Consider the following 14,171-nt stretch of genomic DNA (forward strand, 5'->3'; position numbering starts at 1 on the left):
ATGTTTTAACAACTCTCAGAATAATTTATTCATCAAAAATAATGCATGACATAAATGCATGTTATATAGGCACAATATAATAATAACATCAGCATGCATATTATGATGTTTTAATGGAGTGCCTAACTTAATTTCTGAAAAGCAAGTTACCATAAGAATTGTGTAGAAAAGGAAGAATGCTGCTTTATATACTATGAAAAAATAAAGTGTTATTTTTTAGAGAGCACAATATCGTGCCAGCCCACCTCCAGTGCCTTCAGAAAGTATTCATACAGTTGACCTATTCCACATTTTGTTGCGTTACAGCCTGAATTCGACATGGATTTCCCACCCATCTACACAAAATACCCAATAATGAAAAAGTGACAATGTTTTTAGAATTTTTTGCAAATGTATTGAAAATGAAATACGAAACTAAGTATTCACACCCCTGAGTCAATACTTTGTACAAGCACCTTTGTCAGTGAATACAGCTGTGTCTTTCTGAGTAAGATTCTAGAGCTTTCTACACCTGGATTGTGCAACATTTTCCCAATATTCTTTAAAAAAAAGTATTCAATCTCTGTCAAATTGGCTGTTGATCATTGCATGACAACCATTTTCAGGTCTTTCCGTAGATTTTCAATGTTCCAATCAGGAACATTCAGTGTCTTCTTGGTAAGCAACTCCAGTGTATATTTGGCCTTGTGTTTTAGGTTATTGTCCTGCTGAAAGGTGAATTCAAAGCAGACTGAACTAGGGTTTTCTCTAGGATTTTTACTGTGCCATTCCATTTATTTTTTATCCTGAAAAACTTCCTAGACCTTAATGATTACAGGCATACCCATAACATGATGCAGCCACCACCATGCTTGAAAATATGGAGAGTGGTACTCAGTAATGTGTTGTATTGGATTTGCCCCAAGCCTAACACTTTGTATTCAGGACAAAAAGTGAATTGCTTGCCACATTTTTTGCAGTATTATTTTAGTGCCTTGTTGCAAACAGGATGCATGTTTTGGAATACATTTATTATGTATAGGCTTCTATTCCCTCTGTCAATTAGGTTAGAATTGTGGAATAACTAAAATGGTGTTGATCTATCCTCAGTTTTCTCCTATCACAGCCATGAAACTAGCTGTTTTAAAGTCACCATTGGCCTAATGGTGAAATCTCTGAGCGGTTTCCTTCCTTTCCAGCAACTGAGTTAGGAAGGACGCCTGCATCCTTGTAGTGACTGGGTGTATTGATACACCATTTCGAAGTGTAATTAATAACTTCACCATGCTCAAAAGGATATTCAATATCTGCCCTCGCCCTATCAAAGTCCTTCATGGCAAACAGCGCCTCCCCTCCCCGGAATAGAGCCTTCTCAATGGCCTCGTCCAGCTGCAAGGCCTACACACAGGCGCATGAAAGAGAGAGCCGAAACCAAAAGTAGGTTGGTGAATAGGTGTGGTGTGGAATATTCAAGTATTCAGATAAGTTCAGATACAGTCAGGTCAGGTGTGAGTCTCCTGAATGAGTGACTGAGTCAGTGAGTGAGTGAATGTACCCACAAAACACCAGTCTCAACATCAACAGTGAAGAGGCGGGATGCTGGCCTTCAAGGCAGAGTTGCAAAGAAAAAGGCATATCTCAGACTGGCCAATAAAAAGAAAATATTAATATTGGCAAAAGAACACAGACACTGGACAGAGGAACTCTGCCTAGAAGGCCAGCATCCCCGACCCTCCAATCGGCAAATCTGACCACGACTCCATCTTGCTCCTCCCGTCATACAGGCAGAAACTCAAACATGAAGTGCTCGTGCTTCGTACTATTCAACGCTGGTCTGACCAATTGGAATCCACGCTTCAGGATTGTTTTGATCACGTGAACTGGGATATGTTCCGGGTAGCGTGCAAAAATAATCTAGACGCATACACGGATACGGTGACTGAGTTCATAAGGAAGTGCATTGGAGATGTTGTACCCACTGAGAATATTAAAACCTACCCTGATCAGAAACCGTGGATAGATGGTAGCATTCGCACAAAACTGAAAGTGTGAACCACCGCATTTAACAATGGCAAGGCGACTGGTAATATGGCACAATATATACAGTGTAGTTATTCACTCCGCAAGGCAATCAAGCAAGCTAAACGTCAGTATAGAGATAAAGTGCAGTTGCAATTCAACGGCTCAGACACGAGACGTATGTGGCAGAGACTACAGACAATCATGGACAACAAAAGGAAAACTAGCCACGTCGCTGAGACCAACGTCTTGCTTCCGGACAGGCTAAACACATTCTTCGCACCCTTTGAGGATAACACAGTGCCACCGACACGGCCCGTTACCAAGGACTGTGGGCTCTCCTCCTCAGTGTGAGTAAAAAATGTAAGCGTGTTAACCCTCGCAAGGCTGCCTGCCCAGACGGCGTCCCTAGCCGCGTCCTCAGAGCATGCGCAGACCAGCTGGCTGGTGTTTACGGACATTCAATCAATCTCTATCTCAGTCTGTTGTTCACACCATTGTTCCTGGCCACCATTATTCCTGTTCCCAAGAAAGTAAAGGTAACTGAACTTAATGACTATCGCCCCGTAGTACTCACCTCTGTCATCATGAAGTGCTTTGAGAGACTAGTCAAGAATCATATCACCTCTACCTTACCTGCTACCCTAGACCCACTTCAATTAGCTTACCGCCCAAATATATCCACAGACGATGCAATCACCATCACTCTGCACACTGCCCTTTCCCATCTGGACAAGAGGAATACCTATGTAAGAATGCTGTTCATTGACTATAGATCAGCATTTAACACCATAGTACCCTCCAACATCATCATTAAGCTTGGGGCCTTGGGTCTGAACCCCGCCCAGTGCAACTGGGTCCTGAACTTCCTGAAGGTCCACCCCCAGGTGGTGAAGGTAGGAAACAACACCGCCACTTCTCTGATCCTCAACACAGGGCTTTGGTTTCTGACTCAAAAGGGAATACCTCGCCATCTCTCTCTGAGCATTAATGCTGCGTTCACAACAACTGGGAACAGGGAACTAGGAAATCTCTGACTTCCAACTTTAGTGCGTAACTCTGAAAAAAATGAGCTTCGACTGGTGAATAGTTTTGAACGGTCATCCAACTTGGAAATCCAACTCAGGAAATCTGGCCTCTTTCTTGATCTCTGACATTCCGACCTGAAGATCACTGTCGTCATGATTTGACCTTGCATTTCTCAGAGTTCCCAGTTGTCTTGAAAGAACTATAAAAGTAATGGTACCCTTCGCCATCGCATATCTTTGTGAAGCAGGATTCAGTGCTTTGGTCTGCATTAAAACCAAATATCGATCCAGGTTAGATGTCAAATCAAATCAAAGTTTATTTGTCACGTGCGCCGAATACAACAGGTGTAGTAGACCTTACAGTGAAATGCTTACTTACAGGCTCTAACCAACAACACAATTTTTAAGTTTAAAAAAAGCTATTAGGTGAACAATAGAAATATAAACAACAGTAAAACACAATGCAAATAGTCCGGGTAGCCATTTGATTACCTGTTCAGGAGTCTTATGGCTTGGGGGTGAAAACTGTTGAGAAGCATTTTGGTCCTAGACTTGGCGCTCTGGTAACGCTTGCCATGCGGTAGTAGAGAGAACAGTCTATGACTGGGTGGCTGGGATCTTTGACAATTTTTAGGGTCCTCCTCTGACACCACCTGGTGTAGAGGTCCTGGATGGCAGGCAGCTTAGCCCCAATGATGTACTGGGCCATACGCACTACCCTCTGTAATGCCTTGCGGTCAGAGGCCGAGCAGTTGCCGTACCAGGCAGTGATGCAACCCATCAGCATACTCTCGATGTTGCAGTTGTAGAACCTTTTGAGGATCTTAGGACCCATGCCAAATCTTTTCAGTTTCCTGAGGGGGAATAGGCTTTGTCGTGCCCTCTTCATGACTGTCTTGGTGTGTTTGGACCATTTTAGTTGGTTGGTGATGTGGACACCAAGGAACTTGAATCTCTCAAGCTGCTTCACTACAGCCCTGTCGATGAGAATGGGGACGTGCTTGGTCCTCCCTTTCCTGTAGTCCACAATCATCTCCTTATTCTTGGTTACGTTGATGGATAGGTTGTTATTCTCGCACCACCCAGCCAGGTCTCTGACCTCTTCCCTATAGGCTGTCTCGTTGTTGTCGGTGATCAGGCATACCACTGTTGTGTCATCTGCAAACTTAATGATGGTATTACAGTCGTGCCTGTCCATGCAGTCGTGGGTAAACAGGGAGTACAGGAGGGGACTGAGCACGCACCCCTGAGGGCTCCAGTGTTGAGGATCAGCGTGGCAGATGTGTTGCTACCTACCCTCACCACCTGGGGCGGCCTGTCAGGAAGTCCAAGATCCAGTTGCAGAGGGAGGTGTTTACGCCCAGGATCCTTAGCTTAGTGATGAGCTTTGAGGGTACTATGGTGTTGAACGCTGAGCTGTAGTCAATGAATAGTATTCTCACATAAGTGTTTTTTCCAGGTGGGAAAGGGCAGTGTGGAGTGCAATAGAGATTGCATCATCTGTGGATCTGTTGGGGTGGTATGCAAATTGGAGTGGGTCTTGTGTTTCTGGGATAATAATTACCAGCCTTTCAAAGCACTTCATGGCTACGGGCCTGAGTGCTACGGGTCGGTAGTCATTTAGGCATGTTGTCTTAGTGTTCTTGGGCACAGGGACTATGGTGGTCTGCTTGAAACATGTTGGTATTACAGACTCAATCAGGGACATGTTGAAAATGTCAGTGAAGACACCTGCCAGTTGGTCAGCACATGCCCGGAGCACACGGCCTGGTAATCCATCTGGCCCCGCAGCCTTGTGAATGTTGACTTGTTTAAAGATCTTACGTTTGCTACGGAGAGCGTGATCACACAGTCATCCGGAACAGCTGATGCTCTCATGCATGCCTCAGTGTTACTTGCCTCGAAGTGAGCATAGAAGTGATTTAGCTTGTCTGGTAGGCTTGTGTCACTGGGCAGCTCGTGGCTGTGCTTCCCTTTGTAGTCTGTAATAGTTTGCAAGCCCTGCCACATAAGACAAGCGTCCGAGCTGGTGTTGTACGATTCAATCTTAGCCTTGTATTGACGCTTTGCCTGTTTGATTGTTCGTCGGAGAGCATAGCAGAATTTCTTATAAGCTTCCAGGTTAGAGTCTCGCTCCTTTAAAGCGGAAGCTCTACCCTTTAGCCCAGTGCGAATGTTGCCTGTAATCTATGGCTTCTGGTTGGGGTATGTACGTACAGTCACTGTGGGGATGACGATCCTTGATGCACTTATTGATAAAGCCAGTGACTGATGTGGTGTACTCCTCAATGCCATCAGAAGAATCCCAGAATATGTTCCAGTCTGTGATAGCAAAACAGTCCTGTAGTTTAGCATCTGCTTCATCTGACCACTTTTTTATAGACCGAGTCACTGGTGCTTCCTGTTTAAATTTTTGCTTGTAAGCAAGAATCGGGAGAATAGAATTGTGGTCAGATTTACCAAATGGAGGGCGAGGGAGAGCTTTGTACGCGTCTCTGTGTGTGGAGTAAAGGTGATCTAGACATTTGACATGTTGATTGAAATTAGGTAGAACTGATTTAAGTTTCCCTGCATTAAAGTCTCTGGCCAGTAGGAATGCTGCCTCTGAGTGAGTGGTTTCCTCATTGCTTATTTCCTTATAAAGCTGTCTGAATGAGGTCTTAGTGCCAGCATCCGTCTGTGGTGGTAAATAAACAGCCACGAAAAGTATAGATGAAAACTCTCTTAGCAAATAGTGTGGTCTACAGTTTATCATAAAATACTCTATTTCAGGCGAGCAAAGTCTAGAGACTTCCTTAGATTTAGTGCACCAGCTGTTGTTTACAAATATGCACAGACTGCCCCCTTCGTCTGTGTGCTGTTCTATCTAGCCCGTGCAGCATATATCCCGCTAGCTGAATATCCATGTCATCATTCAGCCACGATTCTGTGAAACGTAAAATATTACATTATTATAATTCTACAAGAATCTTTATTTTATTGAGCCATACACAATTTTAGTGTCATCATCTGATGATAGTCAAATAGATGTCATGAGTTCTAATAATCAAACATAGATTTATTGGCAATTGAAAAAGCAGTAAGATGTTTGCTGCCCAATTATACAAGAGTAATTATAATGAGCCTTATTCACAGTAACACAATTGTATCATCATCAACAGAGGATAGCCGAATAGACGTTATAATAATTATACGTTATAATAATGAAGACTTACTGTTAATAAAGGAAAAACTGGTAAATAACTGACGACAAAATAACCTTTATTTTCACGTTTAGACTAAGTGAGGTGTTTGTTGAGTGTTTTGTTAACATTCAAAAGGGCACAATATGATTCTCTATCGAGAATAGTGCCTTGTAGCTCTCCCAGTCGTTTCACACGGTCGGTAACTGACCAATTCAAACGTGATAAGAATGAAAAACAACGAGCTTAATCAAAACCATCTAACTAATTAGAGTGCTGGTGTAGTCACTGTTGATTCTCCCACTTTCAGACACACTCCACGTATGCAGTTGCCCATACTTGTGGCTATCTGGCTTTAGCCTGGATAAAAACATAGTAAGCTAGCTAGCCTTTTTAGCTTCCCACATCTCCATCTCGAACATCTCCAGATTTATACCCCCCCAAAATATGCCCTGGCATATTACACTTGCCAGTGTAATCAAAAACATGATCTCAGTTTGATCTGCTGTTTGTGTATTCGTTATCAGCTAAAAAAATAGAATGTCATGTTGTGCGAAAAAAGAACATGCATAGTTAACATTAGTTTGCTACAGCAGTCTTCTGGTCTACCATTTTACAATAGAATCACTAGTTATTACTTCTAAACAAAATACCTTTTTGGGTGGATTTGTTGTTGTTTGGTTTACTGTGTGAACAGTCGGAAAGATCATTTGGTCATCAATGCAAATAGGCTACTTTGATGAATAGCCTATATCGACTATAGATCAGATCTAGGAACCAAGTGATAACACTGCCCCTATGACTGTGGAAGGAATGATACGGCGCATCTCAATTTCCAGGTAGTAAAAAAGTCAAAGCGTATTACAATACAAGGAGCCGCCCCTTTTGTGACGAAAAAACAAATCTTGCATCTCCGTAGAGCTTGTAGTAAGCTTCAACCCAGCTCGAAGGAGAACTTCTTTCCTCGTTCGCAGCTGGAGTACAACGGGGTTCCAGCCAGCAGCATGCCAACCTAGTGAACAAACACCTTGTCCCCTGTCATAAGCAGCTCTGTTCCTGTGCCCTCCTGCTTCACCAACTAGAGACAGTTGAAGTCAGAAGTTTACATACACTTAGGTTGGAGTAATTAAAACTAATTTTTCTTGTTAACAAACTATATTTTGGCAACCTGGTTAGAACAATTTACTTATATTTTTTCCAACAATTATTTACAGACAGATCATTTCACTTATAATTCACTGTATCACAATTCCAATGGGTCAGAGGTTAAGTATACATACATTAAGTTGACTGTGCCTTTAAACAGCTTGGAAAATTCCAGAACATGATGTCATGGCTTTAGAAGCTTCTGATAGGCTAATTGACATCATTAGAGTCAATTGGAGGTGTACTTGTGGATATATTTCAAGGCCTACCTTCAAACTCAGTGCCTCTTTGCTTGACATCATGGGAAAATCTAAAGAAATTAGCCAAGACCTCAGAAAAACAATTGTAGACCTCCGCAAGTCTGGTTCACCCTTGGGGACATTTCCAAATGCCTGAAGGTACCACGTTCATCTGTACAAACAATAGTATGTAAGTATAAACACCATGGGACCAGGCAGCCGTCATACCGCTCAGGAAAGAGACGTGATCTGTCTCCTAGAGATTAATGTACTTTGGTGCGAAAAGTGCAAATCCATCCCAGAACAACAGCAATGGACCTTGTGAAGACGCTGGAGGAAACAGGTACAAAAGTATCTATAGCCACAGTAAAACAAGTCCTATATTGACATAACCTGAAAGGCCGCTCAGCAAGGAAGAAGCCACTGCTCCAAAATCGCCATAAAAAAGCTAGACTACGGTTTGCAACTGTACATGGGGACAAAGATCGTACGTTTTGGAGGAATGTCCTCTGGTCTGATGAAACAAAAATAGAACTGTTTGGCCATAATGACCATCATTATGTTTGGATGAAAAAGGGGGAGGCTTGCAAGCCGAAGAACACCATCCCAACCATGAAGCATGGGGTGGCAGCATCATGTTGTGGGGGTGCTTTGCTGCAGGAGGGAATGGTGCACATCACAAAATAAATGGCATCATGAGGAAGAAAAGTATGTGGATATATTGAAGCAACATCTCAAGAGATCAGTCAGGACGTTAAAGCTTGGTCGCAAATGGTTCTTCCAAATGGACAATGACCCAAAGCATACTTCCAATGTTGTGGCAAAATGGCTTAAGGACAACAAAGTCAAGGTATTGGAGTGGCCATCACAAAGCCCTGACCTCAACCCCATAGAACATTTGTGGGCAGAACTGAAAAAGCGTGTGCGAGAATGGAGGCCTACAAACTTGACTCAGTTACACCAGCTCTGTCAGGAGGAATGGTCCACAATTCACACAACTTATTGTGGGAAGCTTGTGGAAGGCTCCCCAAAACGTTTGACCCAATTTAAAGGTAATGCTACCAAACACTAATTGAGTGTATGTAAACGTCGGACCCACTGGGAATGTGATGAAAGAAATGAAATCTGAAATAAATAATTCTCTCTACTATTATTCTGACATTTCACATTCTTAAAATAAAGTGCCGTCAGAAAGTACTCATACCTTTTGACTTATGTTGTTGTGTTACAGCCCAAATTCAAAAGTGATTTTACAAATACAATATGCAATACCCCATAATGACAAAGTGAAAACATTTTCAGACATTTTAGCAAATTTTTTGATATTGAAATGCAGAAATATATAATTGACATAAGTATTCACATTCATGAGTCAATAAATGTTAGAATCACCTTTGGCAGAGATTACAGCTGTGAGTCTTTCTGGGTAAGTCTATAAAAGCTTAGCACACCTTAATTTTCTTTCCACATTATTATTTTTCAAATTATTCAAGCTCTGCCAAGTTGGTTGTTGATCATTGCTAGACAGCCATTTTAATGTTTTGTCAGATTTTCAAGTAGATTTAAGTCAAAACTGTAACTAGGCCTCTCAGGAACATAAAATGTTGTCTTGTTAAGCTACTCCAGTGTATATTTGGCCTTTTTTTTAGGTTATTGTCCTGCTGAAAAGTGAATTTGTCTCCCAGTGTTGTCACTTTATTTTCCTTTGTTTTGTCTTTATTTAGTATGGTCAGGGTGTGAGTTGGGGTGGGCAGTCTATGTTTTGTGTTTCTACGTTTGGTTTCTGTTTCGGCCTATTATGGTTCTCAATCAGAGGCAGGTGTCGTTAGTTGTCTCTGATTGAGAATCATACTTAGGTAGCCTGGGTTTCACTGTTGGTTTGTGGGTGTTTGTTTCCTGTGTCAGTGTTTGTGCCACACGGGACTGTTTCGGTTTGTTTATATTCACTTTATTGTTTTTGTATTTCATAGTGTTCAGTCTTTTCTATTAAAACATGGACACTTACCACGCTGCCTATTGGTCCAATCCTTGCTACACCTCTTCAGACGAAGAGCAGGAAATCTGCCGTTACAAGTGTCTGTTGGAAAGCAGACTGAACCAGGTTTTCCTCTACGATTTTAAATACCCATATTCTACAATGTAGAAAACTCTCAGGGTTTCCATTAGGGTGAATAGGGCGCATTAGGATGAATATGGTGCTGTACAACGTGACGGTTGGGAGAAGGCTACAGGATTGGAGGATACTAAATTGTTTGCCTTCATCAGAAAACTTTGTTCCAATATTTCTGTAAATTAGTGATATTTATTCCCATAGTAATTCATTATGGATCCATAACTAAATCAACATCTGCATTATGAATTATTTTTTTGTAGCATTATTTTATTAACGAAATGTTGTTATTTTTTTATTAGGCTAATGTGCAGTCTACAAAACATACTGTAGTAAACATGGGAAAGTGCCTATTTCCTTACATAAGGGAAAGCAGGCCATGTCTGTACTATAGAATGCTGGGTACGCTGGAGACCGGGGTTCAAATCCCCGTTGGAGAGAAAGGAGTAGGCTGTCCTTGTAAATAATAATTTGTTCTCAACTGATTCCATATGTGTTATTTAATAGTTGTGATGTCTTCACTATTATTATGCAATGTAGAAAATAGTAAAATATTGAAAAATCCAGGAATGAGTAAATGTGTCCAAATATTTGACTGGTACTTGCTGGAACGGAAAATATGGCGCTATACAATGTGACGGGCGGCAGTACAGTACTGGGCTATTTAGCTAAAGAATTCCCACAGGGCACAAGGAAGGAGTAGGCTGTCATTGTAAATTAGAATTTATTCGAACTTCTTCGGGATGGGTGTCCCTTCCATGGGACGTTTGAGCTAACATAGGCTAATGCGATTAGCATGAGAATGTAAGTAACAAGAACATTTCCCAGGACATAGACATATCTGACATTGGCAGAAAGCTTCAATTCTAACTGTACTGTGCAATTTACAGTAGCTATTACAGTGAAAGAATTCCATGCTATTGTGAGGAGAGTGCACAATTATGAACATGAAAATATGCAATGGTTCATTGGATCAGTCAAACTTTGCACATACACTGATGCCATCTAGTGGCCAAAATCTAAATTTCACCTGGGCTGGAATAATACATTATGGCCTTTCTCTTGCATTTCAAAGATGATGGTACAAAAAAATACAAAAGAACGGTTGTTTTTTTCTTTGTATTATCTTTTACCATATATATTGTGTTATATTCTACTACATTCCTTTCACATTTTCATAACCTTCAAAGTGTTTCCTTTCAAATGGTACCAATAATATGCATATCCTTGCTTATGGGCCTGAGCTACAGGCAGTTAGATTTGGTTATGTTATTTTAGGCGAAAATTGAAAAACAAGGGGCTAATCTTTAAGACGCTGACTTGCCTAGTTAAATAAAGGTTACGCTATAAGATAACATTTCTGCACCTTCATTTTCTAATTCTTGTGTAACCAATACCCAAAATGGAGATAAAGTGAAAATAAAAATGTCAGTAATTTATCAAGACCAGTCCCAATACTTGCCTTAGAGCAGGGCGAAATGGTGCTAAAATAGTTGTAGGCTTTTGCTTCTTTTATATGCTCTTTAAATAAATAAGACCTACACAATTTTTAACAGCACATTACTCAACACTAGTGAGACTCATTACACCTATGGTAGGCCTACAGTATATCGAAGAAGAAAAAAATTCAATGACGTGACTATCTGCTAATAATTACATTTCGGGGATTGGCGGACATTAAATTAATATCTAAGGGGCATTTTCCGTTAGATATTCTCACAGATCCTAAGGGGCTTTTAAATCATTCTAAATTAATTAATAATAATATTCACTTTGTTTAAACAGGTTAAAAGAACAAGTGGTGTCAACCGGAGAAAACCTACACCAGTCGAGCAATTCATTTCAACAATCTTCATTTTAATTTGACTTTACAAACAACAAGAGGGCTTAATTGTAGTCTATTTCTTCAGAATCTAGACCTTTATAAAATAATTCAGCCAGCTATGAGGCTTGACATCCTAATAGAAGCAATATTTTTTTATTAGGCCTACTTACAATTGCAACTGATCAAAAATGTAGCATCCTACATATAACAATAATTTAAAGAAAAAAAGTCTGCACATTCAAACTAAAACAATGTAACTAATAATTAAAAGCACACATTTGTAAATCCCAAACTCTAAAAGTAATTGGAAAGGTAGATGTAAATTATGTGTGACATTGTGGTTACAATAAAGAATGTAGCCCGTCATGAAAATGTTTCCTATTAGCAGGACAATATACTTTTTATAGCCTGGCTACTGTTGTGAAAATCCCTCAACTTGCAATGTATTCAATGCTTAAAACTTCTTACGGATCATTGGGACGCTAGCATGTCCGGTGAATTTGCAGACCGCGAAATTCAAATGACAGAAATCGTAATATTAAACGTTCATGAAAATACAAGTGTCATACATCATTTTAAAGCTTAACTTCTTGTTAATCCAGCCCCTTTGTCAGATTTCAAAAAGGCTTTACGGCGAAAGCACACCATGTGATCAACTGAGGACAGCGTCCACACACAAAAGCATTACATACATTTTCCAACCAAGCAGATGCGTCACAAAAGTGATAAAATAAATCACTTACCTTTGAAGATCTTCATCTGGTTGCAAAGGGTCCCAGCTACATAACAAATGGTAATTTTGTTCGATAAAGTCTTTATATCCCAAAAAATTCAGTTTCATTGGCGAGCGTGACTCAGTAATACACCGGTTTCCCTCGTTCAAAATGCATACAAATGAATCCCGTAAGTTACCAATAAACCTCCAAACATATCAAACAACATTCCTAATCAATCCTCAGGTACCCTAATATGTAATTAAATTATACAATTTCAGACGGAGAATACCGGAGACCATTACCGGAGATAAATAAGTACGCTCACTCACCGGAACCCGCAACAACAAAACTACAAATTCTAGCTAATTTTTCAAAAAACAAGCCTGAAACTCTTTCTAAAGACAGTTGACATCTAGTGGAAGCCCTATGAACTGCAATCTGGGAGGTAGTCCTTTTATATTCCAATTGACAGCCATAGTAATCAAGGGTAAGCTGGAAAAAAAACATTTCTGGATAGATTGTCCTCGGGTTTTTGCCTGCCATATCAGTTTTGTTATACTCACAGACATTATTGTAATAGGTACAGTTTTGGAACATTTAGAGTGTTTTCTATCCAATACTACCAATACTACCAATTATATGCATATCCTAGCTTCTAGCTTCTGGGCCTGAGTAACAGCTAGTTTACTTTGGGCACCTCATTCATCCAAACTTCCGAATACTGCCCACTAGCCCGAAGAAGTTAACCCCCCCGCAACGGCCAGTGAAAGTGCAGGGCGCCAAATTCAAAACAACATAAAAATCTCATAATTAAAATTCCTCAAGCATACAAGTATTTCACACCATTTTAAAGATAACATTCTCGTTAATCCAGCCACAGTGTCTGATTTCAAAAAGGATTTACACGGCGAAAGCACCACAAACGATTATGTTAGGTCACCACCAAGCCACAGAAAAACACAGCCATTTTTTCCAGCCAAAGAGAGGAGTCACAAAAATCAGAAATAGAAATAAAATGAATAACTAACCTTTGATGATCTTCATCAGATGACACTCATAGGACTTCATGTTACAGAATACATGTATGTTTTGTTTGATAAAGTTCATATGCAGAGAGCCACATCAATTTACAGAAATACTCATAATAAACATTGATAAAGATATGACTATTATACATGGAACTTTAGATAAACTTCTCCTTAATGCAACCGCTGTGTCAGATTTCAAAAAAACTTTACAGAGAAAGCAAACCATGCAATAATCTGAGTACAGCCTTTAGACAAAAAGATACCCGCCATATTGAGTAGTCAACATTACTCAGAAATAGCATTTTAAAAATTCACTTACCTTTGATGATCTTCATCAGAATGCACTCCCAGGATTCCCAGTTCCACCATAAATGTTTGATTTGTTCGAAAATGTCCATCAGTTATGTCCAAATATCTTCTTTTTAATTAATTTTTCTAAATTAATTAATAATAATATTCACTTTGTTTAAACAGGTTAAAAGAACAAGTGGTGTCAACCGGAGAAAACCTACACCAGTCGAGCAATTCATTTCAACAATCTTCATTTTAATTTGACTTTACAAACAACAAGAGGGCTTAATTGTAGTCTATTTCTTCAGAATCTAGACCTTTATAAAATAATTCAGCCAGCTATGAGGCTTGACATCCTAATAGAAGCAATATTTTTTTATTAGGCCTACTTACAATTGCAACTGATCAAAAATGTAGCATCCTACATATAACAATAATTTAAAGAAAAAAAGTCTGCACATTCAAACTAAAACAATGTAACTAATAATTAAAAGCACACATTTGTAAATCCCAAACTCTAAAAGTAATTGGAAAGGTAGATGTAAATTATGTGTGACATTGTGGTTACAATAAAGAATGTAGCCCGTCATGAAAATGTTTCCTATTAG

The sequence above is a fragment of the Oncorhynchus clarkii genome, chromosome 2 (assembly GCF_045791955.1).
Source record: "Oncorhynchus clarkii lewisi isolate Uvic-CL-2024 chromosome 2, UVic_Ocla_1.0, whole genome shotgun sequence".
NCBI classification, from domain to species: Eukaryota; Metazoa; Chordata; class Actinopteri; order Salmoniformes; family Salmonidae; genus Oncorhynchus; species Oncorhynchus clarkii.